A 14,342-nucleotide genomic window follows, 5' to 3' on the forward strand; every position below is an offset into this window, starting at 1 on the left:
TATCCTGTTCGCACTAACATAGTACTGTTGGAAATGGGACTACATCAAGGTGAGTGAGGTACCTTTTAGTTCGACCCAGCAGGGTCTACACAGGGAATTTAAAGAGCACAATAGGTTAGGATGCTCTACAGTTCACAACCCTTTAGTCCAGACCATGGTGCCATGTAGACAAGCCTTATGTTGAGGTTGGGTTCCCTGACTCAAGACATAGCTGTAGTGCAGAAAGTTGCATTGTGAAAGTCATCTTTGCAGCAGAAAGGGACAGCTATTATTTCAGGTAAGTGAAAGTTCTGATTTGGCAGAAAGCCAGCTGTGATAAAGTGGGGGTTTTCAGAATATTTTGTATGCATATTGTGCATGCCTCCATTTCCCCTATGTACTGCAAATTTAACTAGGGGAAGGGGAAAAAGGTGTTTCTTTGCAGAAGAATCCAGAGATCCAGATAGGCCCTGGGTCCTGACAATTGTCTGGTGATTTGCTATCAAGTACCTGCCAACCCTGGCCCTCTGCAGGAAGCCAGCCGGTGGGGCCAGCTATAGAACAAAGAGCAAGTCAGGAGGAGACCAGGTGACCCTGTTAGCCTGGGAAAAGGAACAAAAGACTAAGAAGGGGCCAAGGGGGTAGCTACATGTGGGCCATGGTCTGCTGGAAGCAGGGATGCTGAGGGTCTGAGAGAGCGCACCCTGGGCTCCAGTCAGCCCCAGAGGGACTTGGCTGTTTTCCGTTCTCCATGCTAACCTAAGGGCCCCCTATGCTGTATTCCAGACATTTAACAAATCCTTCTGTTTTACATCACTGTCTCAGAGTCACTCTAGTCTAAAGAGGTCAGGGTTCCATAGCTCCCTTGGGATGTGCAAGTCTTCCCCTGGAGATCCAATTCGAGTGGACTCACTGAGGGGAGCTCACAGACTGAAGGTTTGAAGGTGCGGTCCCAGGAATGTGGTGAAGCCAAGTGGCTTACCCCAGTGAGCGGGAGTAACCCTCAAGGAGGGTTGTCACACTAAAGGGGTTCTACCAGCCATGTGAAAGCACCACCATATGTGTGGTTCCATGATACCAATATTAGTCAGCCTCTAAAAGTGAGAGAATCCAGAGTTTAGGGCCAGTGATTTTCCATTCCCCCCCCCCCCCACACACACACACCCAGAGTAAGTTTTAAACAAACAATACTGTACACAGCAATGATTGTGAAGCTTGGTTGAGGTGGAGTCAGAGGGTGGGATATTTTCCAGGGAATACCTTACTGCTAAATGATGAACTAGCTCTCGGCTGAGCACGTTGTTAATGTAGCCTCATACTCTACAAAGCAGCAGGAATGGAGGGAGAAGACACACACCACATGGGGGGTGGGGGGGGGGTGGAGAGGGAGAGACATGCGCATTGCCTCTTTAAAGTACACTGACCCTACTCTAAGTACACTGCCTTTTTAAGCAGATCAGAAGTTGAGACAGCAGCTACTGCCATCATGCTCCCTCGGTCCTGAGCCCTGTCATGTCCCCGTCCCCCTGCTCTGTGGAGATGGGGGGCAGGAGTGTGTGTGCGTGTGGGGGAACGACACCCTGACATTACCGCCCCCTCCCCCCCACAGCAAGCAGGAGGCTCCCAGGAGCAGCTCTAAGGCAGAGGGCAGGAGCAGTACATAGCAGTGGGGGGAGGGACAACTGAACTGGCCTGCACTTGATAGTCTGCTGAGCAGCTGCTGCACAGGGAACTTAGCGGACCGGGGAGCTGATAGGGGGGCTGTCGGTCCACCCTGGTTCCAATCCCCCACCAGCTAGCTGCAACAGGCTGCTTTTCCTGCAAGCAGTGGACAAAGCAGGTGGCTGCCAAAGAACATTATAAGGGAGCATTGCACAACTTTAAATGAGCATGTTCCCTAATTGAACAGCAACATAACAACGAAACAACATTAACCGGGACAACATTAAGTGAGGAGTTACTGTACTAGAAAGCATTGAGATCGTGTTGACTATATGCTTGTGAGAGTACAATTACTTTCTGGGCCAACCCATCAGGAATGAGGGTAGAGAATACTAAGGGTAAAAAGTGGAGTTTGGCCAAACATCACTAATATTTTGATTTTTTCCACAGTTTTTTTAATTAGTCATGGTGGGGCTTGAAATTCTTAGGCTTTTTTCTCATGAGGTAGCTCATGCACTAGAACTTCCATTCGCTATTATTAGTTCTTGATGGCAACAGACTGAGAAGGAAAGCAAACAGCATGGAAGCGTCCTGGGGAACAAGCCACAGTGTATTCTTAAGCATTCTTGCTTAAGCACACTCTGCAAACGATGCAACTAACAGAAGATGCAATTTCCATAGTGACCACATCTGGGAATAGAAAAGGTTGAGGCAACCATGTCACACTACTGGATAGTGTAACGGAGCTGGAAAGCAGCACTAACTAAGCAAGAGATAGGGCCTGAACCTGCTGCCTGAAAAGAACAGTTACATAAATGTCCAAATGTGTGTAGATCGTGCAGAAGCAGCAAGCAGTGAAGCACATCACACACTCAGATACAGAGGAAGTGAAAGGTGTTAAAAGGATCAAACAGAAAACAACGTATGAGATATTTACAAGATCAAAACACCGTTTGTGGCTAACAAGATTTGGTCAATATAAACGTACCAAAGATTCGCCAGATTAAACAGTGATCTAGTTTTCTGCTTCACTGTCAAATATTGATTTAATTATTTGTAGAGTTACATCACACATTTCTAAAAACACCTGAGCTCAGACTGCATTACTGTTTATGGCATTGTCAATGTTGGTGCAGCTGCATCATTCTTGGAAAAGAATAGACAGCCTTGGACAGCAAGAATGAAAAAAAAATATAGGCAGAACACTGCATAATCATACACTTTATTTACACCACAAAGAGGAAGTTAGATTAAGGCTGTCAGCAATTTAAATACTAAAGGAAACTTGTGACAGTCTGCTGAAGGCAAAACAATCCCTGCTGAGTTTCAGGGACCAACCCTGGTCTTAAAAATCTAAATTCAGATTTCAAATCATTTCCTTCCAGCAGCTAACCCTTTTCATTTGCAGTATCAACAAACTTACAACTGCACAAATATTTTTGTAATTTTTTTACCTTTAAAGTTTTGAAAAAAAGAGGGTTGATGACTTTGTCTAGATGATGAGTTTTACTTATATCGCCAGGTACCACAATTAAGCTAATTAAATTTGTGAATAAGTTTTTCCTTCTTGTGCTTATTCCACTTATCTTACAGCACTGTTAATATCCATCCATCTTGGATTCCTTTTGTGGGGCAGGTTTTGGCTTTGTAGATGACAAAGCTTACTGAGGCACTGAAACTCAGGCACTGTACAGCTGCCACAGTTCTGCCCCTAAGTATAGACAAGATCAAGCTGGGATCAAGCTGCACTGAGCTAATTTGAAGCTTTCCCCTGTACTTTTAAATGGGCCAACCTCAATTAGCTTAATCTATGCAACCCCCTGCTCTTCCTTTTTACACAATTCAGGGTGGCTCCAGTATAGCTATACCATTTGCTGGCCGGCCATCCCGATGGCTGCGTAGTTGGGGGCCGTTCAAACTCTTTTGCTTTGTCTTCACCAGGAAAAATGAGTTTAAAAACTCAAGTTAGCAGAAGTAACGTGCTACTGCAGTAGAAATCATAAAATCCAAGTGTCAGATCCTATGTTTATCAAGGCAATGGATGCAATTTAACAACTAGAAAAGGAATACTTGTGGCACCTTAGAGACTAACCAATTTATTTAACTGTGGCCCATAATAGATAGTACTGCAAATGGTTTAGGACACTTGCTTCAAAATTTTCTTTCTGAACATCAGTGAAAGCAGATCTTTGCAAGCACCGTTAAGGGCCATCTGCTCAAAATTCCACACCAAACATAATCTTGAGTTTAATAAAAAAATTTGGTAATTTTTTTTCTTGATTTTAATCATATAGTTAAACAACGTGATTAAGTTTTGCCATTGTAATAACTGTTCAGTTATATATGTAAATTGGTTACGTTTTTCCAAACCTGAAGAAGAGCTCTGTGAAGCTCGAAAGCTCATCTCTTTCACCAACAGAAGCTGGTCCGATAAAAGGTCTCACCCACCCTGTCTCTCTCATATATGTAACCTTCAATTTAAATGGGGTTTCATAAGTCTACATTTATAACACTATTTCTTCCTCCATAGCGGATTTGTACCATTTCATGACCAAGCAGTTTCAGTTCTTACCTAAAAAAAGAGGGGGGGTGAAAGGGAGGAGGGAAAAAAATGAAAGCGTAATCCACTGGAAAGAACTTCTCTGGTAAATTAAATGTTTGTACCCATTCAGTCACTGCAATTAAATGCCTTGTTCCTTTGACTGCTTAATATGCAGTCCATGTGCTTTCCCAGATCCAGTACCGTATTTAGTATATGGTATCTTGCTGTAATCGCTGTAGCTTTGAAAGTGGTTTCTAGGAGACCTCTTGCTTTATGTTATGGTCATATTTTTCTGTTGATTAATTCTATACAGCTGCTTGACCACACTGTTTGGTATTAAAATTGCTTCAACATTTTGGAATATTTGTTGCCTGAGACTACAAAATACACAGTTTTTATATTTCCATACTTAACGTAGTTAAGGACCTGCACAATAATTTGTGGCTTCTGAAACCCATTAAATTTAAGTGGATCCATGCAGGAAGACCAGAAGATAGTTTGAATACCAGGAAACTTAAGAGGTACTATAATGTTCAAGCTTGAGAACAATTTCAGATAGGGTACTTGCTACATATTTTAAAAACAAGACCATTTTAATCTAGACATTTTCTGTTTAATCTTGTGAACAGATGCTGTCGGGGGTGGAGGAGTAGAAAAAAGTTAAATCTTTGTTTTCATTAAATAGTAAGACCAGCAGAATTAACCCTCAGTTCCTGAGCAGCATGTACTGCAATGCTCACTGCATGGTCCCTTCGAGCCGCCAGCCTTGTTAGTGAGCAAACAATTCAGATTCATGAACATCTCACTCTCTTTTGAGGGAAAACCACTATCTTGGCAGCAAAATAAGTGTGCTCTTAGCTCCCAGACATACCTTGATAGTATACTATCATTAACTACATGTGAGAGGGAGTACAACAGTTTTGACAACACTGTTTGACAACCTGGCAAATCTCATGAGATAGGCAAAAGATCCGAGTGGCCCAAGAGTAAGATGGATATGGATCTGTCCACCTTTCAGAATAAGCTGTGTTTTTCATATTAAAGTTTACTATGATCTCCACAACCCCCATGAAATTGGCTTTGAACAGCTTGGCCACTCACATGGAAGGAGCTAAACCGTGTTAAACAATTTTCAAAAACATGTACCGGAATCTATGCAATCAGGTAATACATGCACAAAAACAGTTTAGGGAGAATCTGTATTTCAGTATTCTTATGAGTTTTAGAACATTCCCAAAGCTGTGAACAGGGCCGAGATGGGAGAGGATATGCCAGAAGTCCCCACTATGATCAGGAATGTCTAAGGGTGAGAAGGGGTTCCTGATGTCAAATCAGATCAGCTACTTACAGCATCTTTACTCAAAACTGGTCTTCTGTGAAGCAGAGGATTGAGAAAAACTGCAGAATGTAGACAACTTTCCTAACTGAGAATGCACCCCCTCACACCCACCCATTTGGCAAGGCACCAGAAAAAAATCCATCAATGGAGAATGGGCAACTTTTGCTGACAAGTAACAGTATTAGTACAATGAAGTTTACAGGGTCAGTTTTATCCCTGCAGCCAACAGTTGAACAGCAAGAGTGAAAAAAGTCTCCCTCCTTCTACCTTCTTTCCCCAAGCCTCTGCTTCTCCATGTTTCAGAACAAAAGGGAAAGTTGGGCTATGTCTTCACTCCCCAAAAATGCAAAATAAAAACTAGCATTAGTTATCTCACAGAAAAATTCTAGTGGAGACAAAACACTGGTAGTTTTTATACCTATGTAATTAGGTGAGGTCAACATCATTCCCCCCACACACACGGGAGGGGGGGGAGAGGGGAGTTGTGTGACCTCTCCTAACTACATGGGGTAAAAATTATCAGCATTTCAACTCCACTAGGATTCTAAAGTGAGATAACTAATTCTACAGTGAGGTAACTAATGTGATTAGTTATTAGTGATCTTGCTGTCAAAACATACCTTTTTTGGGGTGAAGAATCTTAGGCTGTGTCTTTAAGGCAGACGACTGTGCTTATTTCTACAATAAAATTAACCCCTCTTAAGTTAGCCTCTCTCAAGTGAGAGCAACTACACAGAAACAACATTCAACCTGCACATAGTCATTGTGTTGGCAGGTGCCTCACACCATAACCAACCAACTCGAGTTGAGAATACTACCACACCTGAATTAAGAGCTTGTGCGTATGACTCAAAGTAGGAGCAACACTCAAGTTATAGAACGCTAGTTAACTCTGCAATGAAGACAAGCTTAATTTCACTGCAGCTCATGATTTTCTTGAGTCTTGCACTGTGCCATTGTGGAAAGCTGAGAGCAGAGCAGAGGTATGTAGGTCATTAATAGAAAGGGAACAAGAGATTGCTCCAAAAGCTACATCAATGAGAGCTGTTCACACTGGTACCAGGATTCCCTAACATTAAGTGAAAAAAATCTAAATCGAAGTGGACATTTAATCCAAATCAGTTGCTCACCCACAGAGGAAATGCATGAGCCAGCAGTAGGGAGATTAACATCTTATTTGAAAAGGGTAGTGTCTTTGAGCATACTGTTCCTTTTCTACCTACACTTTGTTTCAATTAACCCACTGCTATATTGTCTGAACAGATTAGCACATCTTCACTGGAACAGACTGTCTTCCTTTTCAGAATGAATGGGTATTGTACAGTATGTCTGGACTCCTTTCTGGTTTTGGGTGAACATAGCTGCACTGAGAGATAGGGTGGATAAGATATAAACAATTTACATAAACCAAAACAGCAAACCAAGATCACCAAATATTCCAGCAACAGATGCAACTTCTAACCTAAACCCTAAAACAGTTTCACTTCAGAGGTGAGAGTTAATTGCATATATACAGTTGAACTCTTACCCTATAGACATAAGAATGAAAGGGAAAAAAAACATTAAAACTGATTGCCATCAAGAATCAAAATGTGATCATCATAATTTATTATGCTGTAGGTTCTTTACAAGGTTTGAACTTTCATTTTTCACATCTGCCTTAGCTTTCACTTCAATTCTTGAGCAATTCCCTCCTAAAAAGCAGCATACTATAAAAAGACATTTCCCTATGCAAAGCCCCTCACTATACAGTCTTAAAGAGCACCACATTGCTATCACTTTTTTCAACACCACTTCAAGAAGTTAACATGAAGTCCTGTTTAAAGACAGGAAATCAAAAACAGTGCTTTAACAGTGAAAGTGCACAAGATAGGCAAACTCTTCACTTTACAACTCACACCTTTTTCTGACACTTCCACCCTCTGCAAACTGTGTATTCCCCTGCAAACTTTTTGGTTTAAGCTCTATTTGTTATTCAAAGCCTTGTTATTCCTCTATTTTGAATGTCCTTCTAGAGTAAGCACTTTTATACGTTACTTTAAAAACCACATAAAAATGTGCAGCGCAATATATTGCCATGATGTGGAAGTTGTCAGGTTGTTACACAATAAAGCTCCATTATGTTGCTCAGATGTTCATGGCATTACACTGGCATCAAGCCAAAGCAACATGACAGTGCAATTTGATGTCAACTGTGCTTCAAAATAAAATGATTTGGGGAACCACTTTTAAAAAAAGGAGTGCTTATGTTTCCCAGTTTTTTTGTTCTTCCAATCTAAACATCCATAAGTTGTGTTGTCATCTACAACACTGCATCAAAACAGTTATAAAAAGTTGTATATGGTCAAGCAACAAGTTTTGTGGTCTCAATGGCTCTGTCTTGAGGGGCAAAGAGTGTATTTTTCAATTGTATTAGCTCAAGCTGATGGAAAACCCTCAATAAATATGCTTGTTAACACATCTGAAGTCATGTTCCAACCTAGGTTTGATCGAGGGCTCCGCAGTAGGCTACAACATGGTCTGTTAATATAGTGGCAAAAACATACATTTTATAGGGGCTTTTCAACAGTATTAGGCTAACCTGCTTGACTGAATGAACTTGATTGAAATACATGCCCCTTTTGCCCAAGACATACCTTATGGGCATACACATCCAAAAGATTTTAAATTTGTAATGCTGAAAAAAAAGTAATTTATTCCCACTATCATGGACAACAGAAATCGAAGTTTGGGTTACATGATGAAGGGGATTTCAGGATCATACTTCATGTAGTAAATCAGTTTTATAAAGTTATTGATGCATGTGCTGAGTTGTCATCTGATTTACAAATCCCATTTCAAGTGTTTAGTCTTAAAATGGTAATTTGCATGAGCACAGGGACGGGGGGCCAGAGAATTCAGGACTCAAGTATAGGCTGTGCCTCATAATGAAGGCATTTTCCTCCCATTTCCTTGGAATTTGTCAGTTTATTCTAAACTAAAAAAATACGTAAAAATAAGTAAAGACCAAAATAGAAGGGCAGTGTGGGTGGAGGAGAAGGCTGCTCAGCATTCACAACATACTGGTCAGGTGGTCTCGGCTGCCAGGGTCTTGCTCCCTGTCCCTCTTGCTCCCCACTGCTCAAAGAAAGCAGACAGTGCCACACTGAAGAGCCAGGAGGGGTGCACAGTGGTGAGCTGGAGCTGGTTCACTGGAACCGGCTGTTAAATTTAGAAGCCCTTTTAGAACCGGCTGTCCCACGAGGGACAACCAGTTCTAAAAGGGCTTCTAAATTTAACAAACGGCCAAAAGTGGCGCCTTTGGCGCCAACTCCATGGGTGCTCCGGGGCTGGACCACCCACAGGGAAAATTTGGTGGGTGCAGAGCACTCACCAGCACCTCCGCCTCCTCCCCTGAACATGCTGCCCCGCTCTGCTTCTCCACCCTCCTCCTCCAGTTTCCCACGAATCAGCTGTTCATGCGGGAAGCCCAGAGGGAGGGAGGGGGGGCTGAGAAGCAAGCAGCAGCTTTGCGCTCAGGCCCGCAGAGGCGGAGTGGAGGAGAGCTAGGGGGGGGCAAGGAGGGTCGCCGGGGCTGCAGCAGGTAACCGGGGGGGGGGGGTTATAGGGGAACCACTCCCCACCCCAGCTCACCTCCGCCTCCCTGGGCCTGAGCGCGAAGCCACCGCCTGCTTCTCAGCCCTCCCAGGCTTCCCACGCAAACAGCTGATTCACAGGAAACCGGGGGTGGGGAGGTGGAGAAGCAGAGCAGGGCAGCGCATTCAAGGGAGGAGGCAGAGGTGGAGCCGGGGCCAGGTGGGGAGGGGCTGAGCACCCACCAAATTTTCCCTATGGGTGCTCCAGCCCTGGAGCACCCACGGTGTCAGCGCCTAAGGCACCATTTTTGATGTGATCAGTGGGGGGAGTGGCCGCTCCCGCTGCCCCCTCCCCCAGGAGCCAGAGGGACCTGCCAGATGCTTCCTGGGAGCTGCCCCAGATAAGCACTACCAGGACTCCCCACCTCGCCCCCAGCAGGTCCCTCTGGCTCTTAGGGGCAGGGTGGGCACCCACTAAAGTGGCCTACAAGACCCTCCTGCCCAGTTCAGTCAGGTGACAGGGGAGGGAGGTGGATGGGGCAGGTGTCCTGGGGGTGGGGGGGGCATCAAGGAACGCGGTGGGTTGGATGGGGCAGGAATCCCGGGGGGCAGGGGTGGGCCACGACCCCCTCGTGGGGTGAGGAGGGAACCGGTTGTTAAGATTTTGCCAGCTCATCACTGGGTGCACCCCACAAGTATGAACCAATCCCCACTGGAGAGAGCACTTCCTACCCTGGCCCTGCAGGATGGAGCCATCCAGTTCCCCTGCCACTCTGAAAGGCCAGGAGCTAGTACTCACTGGGTGCAGCCTTCTGCTCTGCTTCAGCCCCATCTGCTTCCTCCACAAAGAATTCAAGTCCCCCAAAAAACGAAGTTCGGGGCAGGGGTGTTTGAAAGTTACTAAAACCGGAATACCGGCTTTTAAAAATCCAGGATTGTTTTGGAGAAATATCAGTAAATACAGAAAACAAAATGCCTTACTCATAATACAATGATACTAAATGATACACTAAATTGGAGGGGTTTTTTTGGAAAACCAGATACTCACTGAGACTAGCAAGGATAGGTGAGGTAGAACTCCAACAGGAGTCAAGATAGGCAGATGCAGCTATTGGCTCAAACTATTAAAACTCACAGAGAAGTAGTTTCCCACTCAAATGACCTAAAAGTGATATGGATTAACCAGCACTAACACAAGCTCTCTCATCCAGGTCTTCTTAACTGGAACAGAAATGTTTTCACAGTGCTCACATAATCCTGCAGCATTTGACTTTGTTTCTCTAGTGGAGGGGGAGAGAAGTAGGGGGGAAGAGACATTGCTCTTAACTAGTTACTCGGTCTCCATGCATGTGTAGAGAGCAGGGCAGGCGTAATTCAGTTGGAAAGAGAACAGGATGTGGTAGCCACCAGTCATGCTCAGAAGCTTTTCTGAAGCTGTATAAAAAAATGTTCATAGTGGCAACCCAACCGACTGGTCACACTCTAGTCCCTCTCGGAGAACTGAGCCAACCAGAGAGGGGGGGGGGGGGAGGAAAGAGGTCAAAAATAGAGTTAAAAACAGTCCTGTGGACTCAGCAGAAGATCGACATAGGATCAAATGATGTATTACCTGTGTGGGCTGTGTCCAATACCAACAACACGGATACAGGCTGCAGACATCTGCTCACCAGCAACTGAGAGGATCAACCAGCTATTAACCCCAGGGCCGTAATGCTGCTAGCTGTGGCTTTGAAGAGCCAAGTGGCACATGTTGCATACATACACACAGGCTATAACACTTTTTGGTGGCTATGCAAATACTGTAGCTGATTTCCATCTTGCCCCTTAAAACTTTTCATTTAAGTATTTAATTGGCCAGCTTCTTTTTTCTTCTCTTTGCTCTGTATGTCTCAGTCTAGCCCAGTTAGGCCAACAAGCTACATCCACCCACTTAAAGTATGTCTTCACAACAACTGAGACTATACTAGCATAACTATGGCATAGAATAGAATATCAGGGTTGGAAGGGACCTCAGGAGGTCATCTAGTCCAACCCCCTGCTCAAAGCAGGACGAATCCCCAATATTTGCCCCAGATCCCTAAATGGCCCCCTCAAGGATTGAACTCATAACCCTGGGTTTAGCAGGCCAATGCTCAAACCACTGAGCTATCCCTCCCCTCGCATAGCCCTGTAGCTTGGACACAGCCTACACTAACCAGTGTTTTTTCTCACCAACTGCCTGAAGGGCATTAGCCCTCTTCTGTCAATAAAGCTGTGTCTACACTGAAGTTCATATTGGCATACCTACACTGGTGAAAGGTGTGGTTTTCTCACACCCCTGACTGACATAGCTATGCCAACACAGCTGCACCTACATTGAGGGTTATGTTTATAGAAGAGGGCTTCTGTTACTATGGTTAACTCCATTCAGGGAGATGGTGTCCTATACAATCATCTGTCAGCATATGCTGTGTCCATGGCTATGTCTACATTGCAGAAGCTACAATGATGCTGCAGTGTCTGCAGCATAGATGCAGCAATGGAAAGTGTATCCTGTCTTCTCCTCCCGCACATCGCTGTAGTTAATTCACCTCTTCAAGAATTCTGCTGTCAACATAGGTGCATCTACACCTGGGGTTAGGTCATCTTAACTATGTCACTCAGAGGAATTTTTCACACCCCTGAGCAATGTAGCTAGGTTGATTTAAATTTTAGGTATAGACCAGGCCCACGCTATAGGGCTATGCCAGAATAGGTATGCAGGTATAGTGTCCATAGTGGAGACATAACACACTGTACTAGATCAGAGATGGCCAAACTTACTGACCCTCCAAGCCACATATGACAATCTTCAGAAGTTTGAGAGCTGGGGCACACCTACGCAAGCTCCGGCTGGTGCACCCTGCAGGGCTGAAGCCCCGAGACCCTCCTCCTCGCTGGACAGAAGCTCCTACCTCACCACCCCACTGCAAGGCAGAGGTCCTGAGCTCCCTCCCTAAACCTCCCCAACGCCCCCAGTCTGGTAGGTGGAGAATAGGGGGGCTTGCAAGCCACACTTTAATGGTAAAAGAGCCGCATGTGGCTTGCAAGCCAGTTTGGCCACCCCATACTAGATGCTGAACACCTAGTTAGACATGGTTAAGGTTACAATTTAGTCATAGATTCCATGACTTTACTGGACATCTATGGCTGAAGTCAGGGCTGGAGGTGGAACTGTACGCCCCTGCCTGCCGACGGCGGTTGGAGCTGTGGCTGTGCCCCCTCCCCCCAGCTGCAACTGTGATTGTGCGCCTGTGGCTGGGGTTGGAACCGGGACTGCGTGCCCCTGTCCCGCAGCTGCGGCCACCTCTGGAGCAGGGGCTGTGTGCCCCCACTGTGGCTGCGGCAGCTGGAGCGACTGCTGTCCCCCACCCCCGCCATGGCAGGGGCTTGGCCTGTCAGTCCCGTCTCCCCCGGCCCCCCACACCCATATCATCACCATGGGACTTCAGCTGTCATTATTCCTGCCCTACCTAACCCTGTCCCCCGGTTATTTTGACTAAAAGTCAGACAGGTCACAGGCTCCCGTGAATTTTTGTTTATTGCCCGTGACCTGTCTGTCACAGTTATTTTTAGTAAAAGTAATGAAATCTTAACCTCAAACATGGTCCCTACCCCAAAAGAGTTTCAAGTCATTTGAAACCAGATGCAAAAGTGTGAAACAAAATGAAGCAAAAGATTATGCAGTTACACAGAAGGGAGAAACTGAAGCTGACCTTTCTCCTATAAAAAAAATAAATAAGATCAATTATTCTTTACTGCACACAACCTAGCCATCATTGAATGGCTGATTTCTTGTAGTCATGATTGCAGAAGTGAGTCCTGAGGAGAAGAGAATGGCGTTACAGATTAATTCAAGAAGAGAGTATCACACATCTCACTGACCAGGTCCCCAGCAAAAGCACCAGCGGCTTGGTTTCCAACTTCAGATTTTTCATTATATGAAAAGGCATTTAATCTGTCCCTGCTGCAAAAGGCTAGACTGGCCAAGACTGAAACACAAGCTGCTTTATGCCGAGGATGTGGCCAATTAGTGGCCAACCTGGGCAGTGCAAAGACCCCAGAATGATCCTGGGAAAACAAAGTAATATTTAAAGCAGCCTCTCACGAAGACCTACACAACCCTGCCAACTGCTCCATTTTTTTCTGTCTAAGCATTATGTCACCTTGAACAGGTCTCCAGCCCTTTCATCACATGCTACAACAGCCTGGAAATTCTCTTATCTAAATAGGACATGCTATTCCTATGCCCACAACATAAACTGATATAATCTCTACTAAAGTAGCAGCAAACAGCTTCCAATGTCCAAACAATGTCATTTATTGTCCCCTCATTCCCACTCCACTTAAGTGGTATTTTTTGCTTTGTGCACAGTGCTAAAGTTAAGCCCACGCACTAGTCTCCACAGGATTGGACCCTAAAAACCACAGAATACTAGTCTACAAAAATCATAGCATTCCACTAAGCTTCCACTTTAGCTGTATCTTTTTCCTATTGGTCAACTTGAATTTTCTTAGTTATATTGTATTTTAGCAGTTTCATTTGTACAATTGCTTAGTTAAACTTATTAAATAATTTAGCTAGTGTTGATAAAAGGAGAAAATAATAAGTATACTGTTATAATGCCTGTGTATTGCATGGGTATTAATAAATGCAGTCAAAATAGAACAGTTTATTAAAATTTACTATTATAAATTGTTTTAGGCATCCCTGAAAAGTTAATGCTTAAAACATACTATCCGCAAGTCTCAAAGATACCACAGGAGAGTCACATCAGACTGCCGCCAAATATTGCCATGTATTACCATATATGGTAATAGTACCCAAGTACAGCTGCAGCCATTCAAATACTGGATAACACCTGCCTGTTAAACACTAGAAATGCTCTGTTATAGTAGTTGTCTGAAGCTGAAATACTCTGCCCTCTACCATCATTGAAGAAATTACCAGAAGAGTGCTACTGAAAACTCTGGTTTCAATTAGCTTCTATTTACAATCATTTCAGTAAACAGCAGTAATGGGGAACTATATGGCACTTCATCTTCTACTATTGCTGGGTCATTTAAAAAGTTGAGGTATGCATGTGCTATTTAAAAGAGTATCCACAAAGCCTCAGAATATAAATACAGAAGGGTCAAGCAACATTCTCTGATGAGCGTGAAAGTTTAATTCAGCAAGGACCAGGCCACATCTTGTACCAGCAAGCTGCACCCCGCTACACTAAGC

The 14,342-nt window shown here is 44.4% G+C and overlaps 1 protein-coding gene across 4 annotated transcripts in view; it reads right to left on the reverse strand.

Annotated features, from left to right (window-relative positions):
* Positions 1–14,342, reverse strand: part of SLC30A7 (solute carrier family 30 member 7) — a 53,140-nt gene that overhangs the window by 13,858 nt on the left and 24,940 nt on the right. The gene's annotated exons all lie outside the window — the stretch shown is intronic.

Source organism: Lepidochelys olivacea, assembly GCF_965140295.1.
Source record: "Lepidochelys olivacea isolate rLepOli2 genome assembly, chromosome: 8".
NCBI classification, from domain to species: Eukaryota; Metazoa; Chordata; order Testudines; family Cheloniidae; genus Lepidochelys; species Lepidochelys olivacea.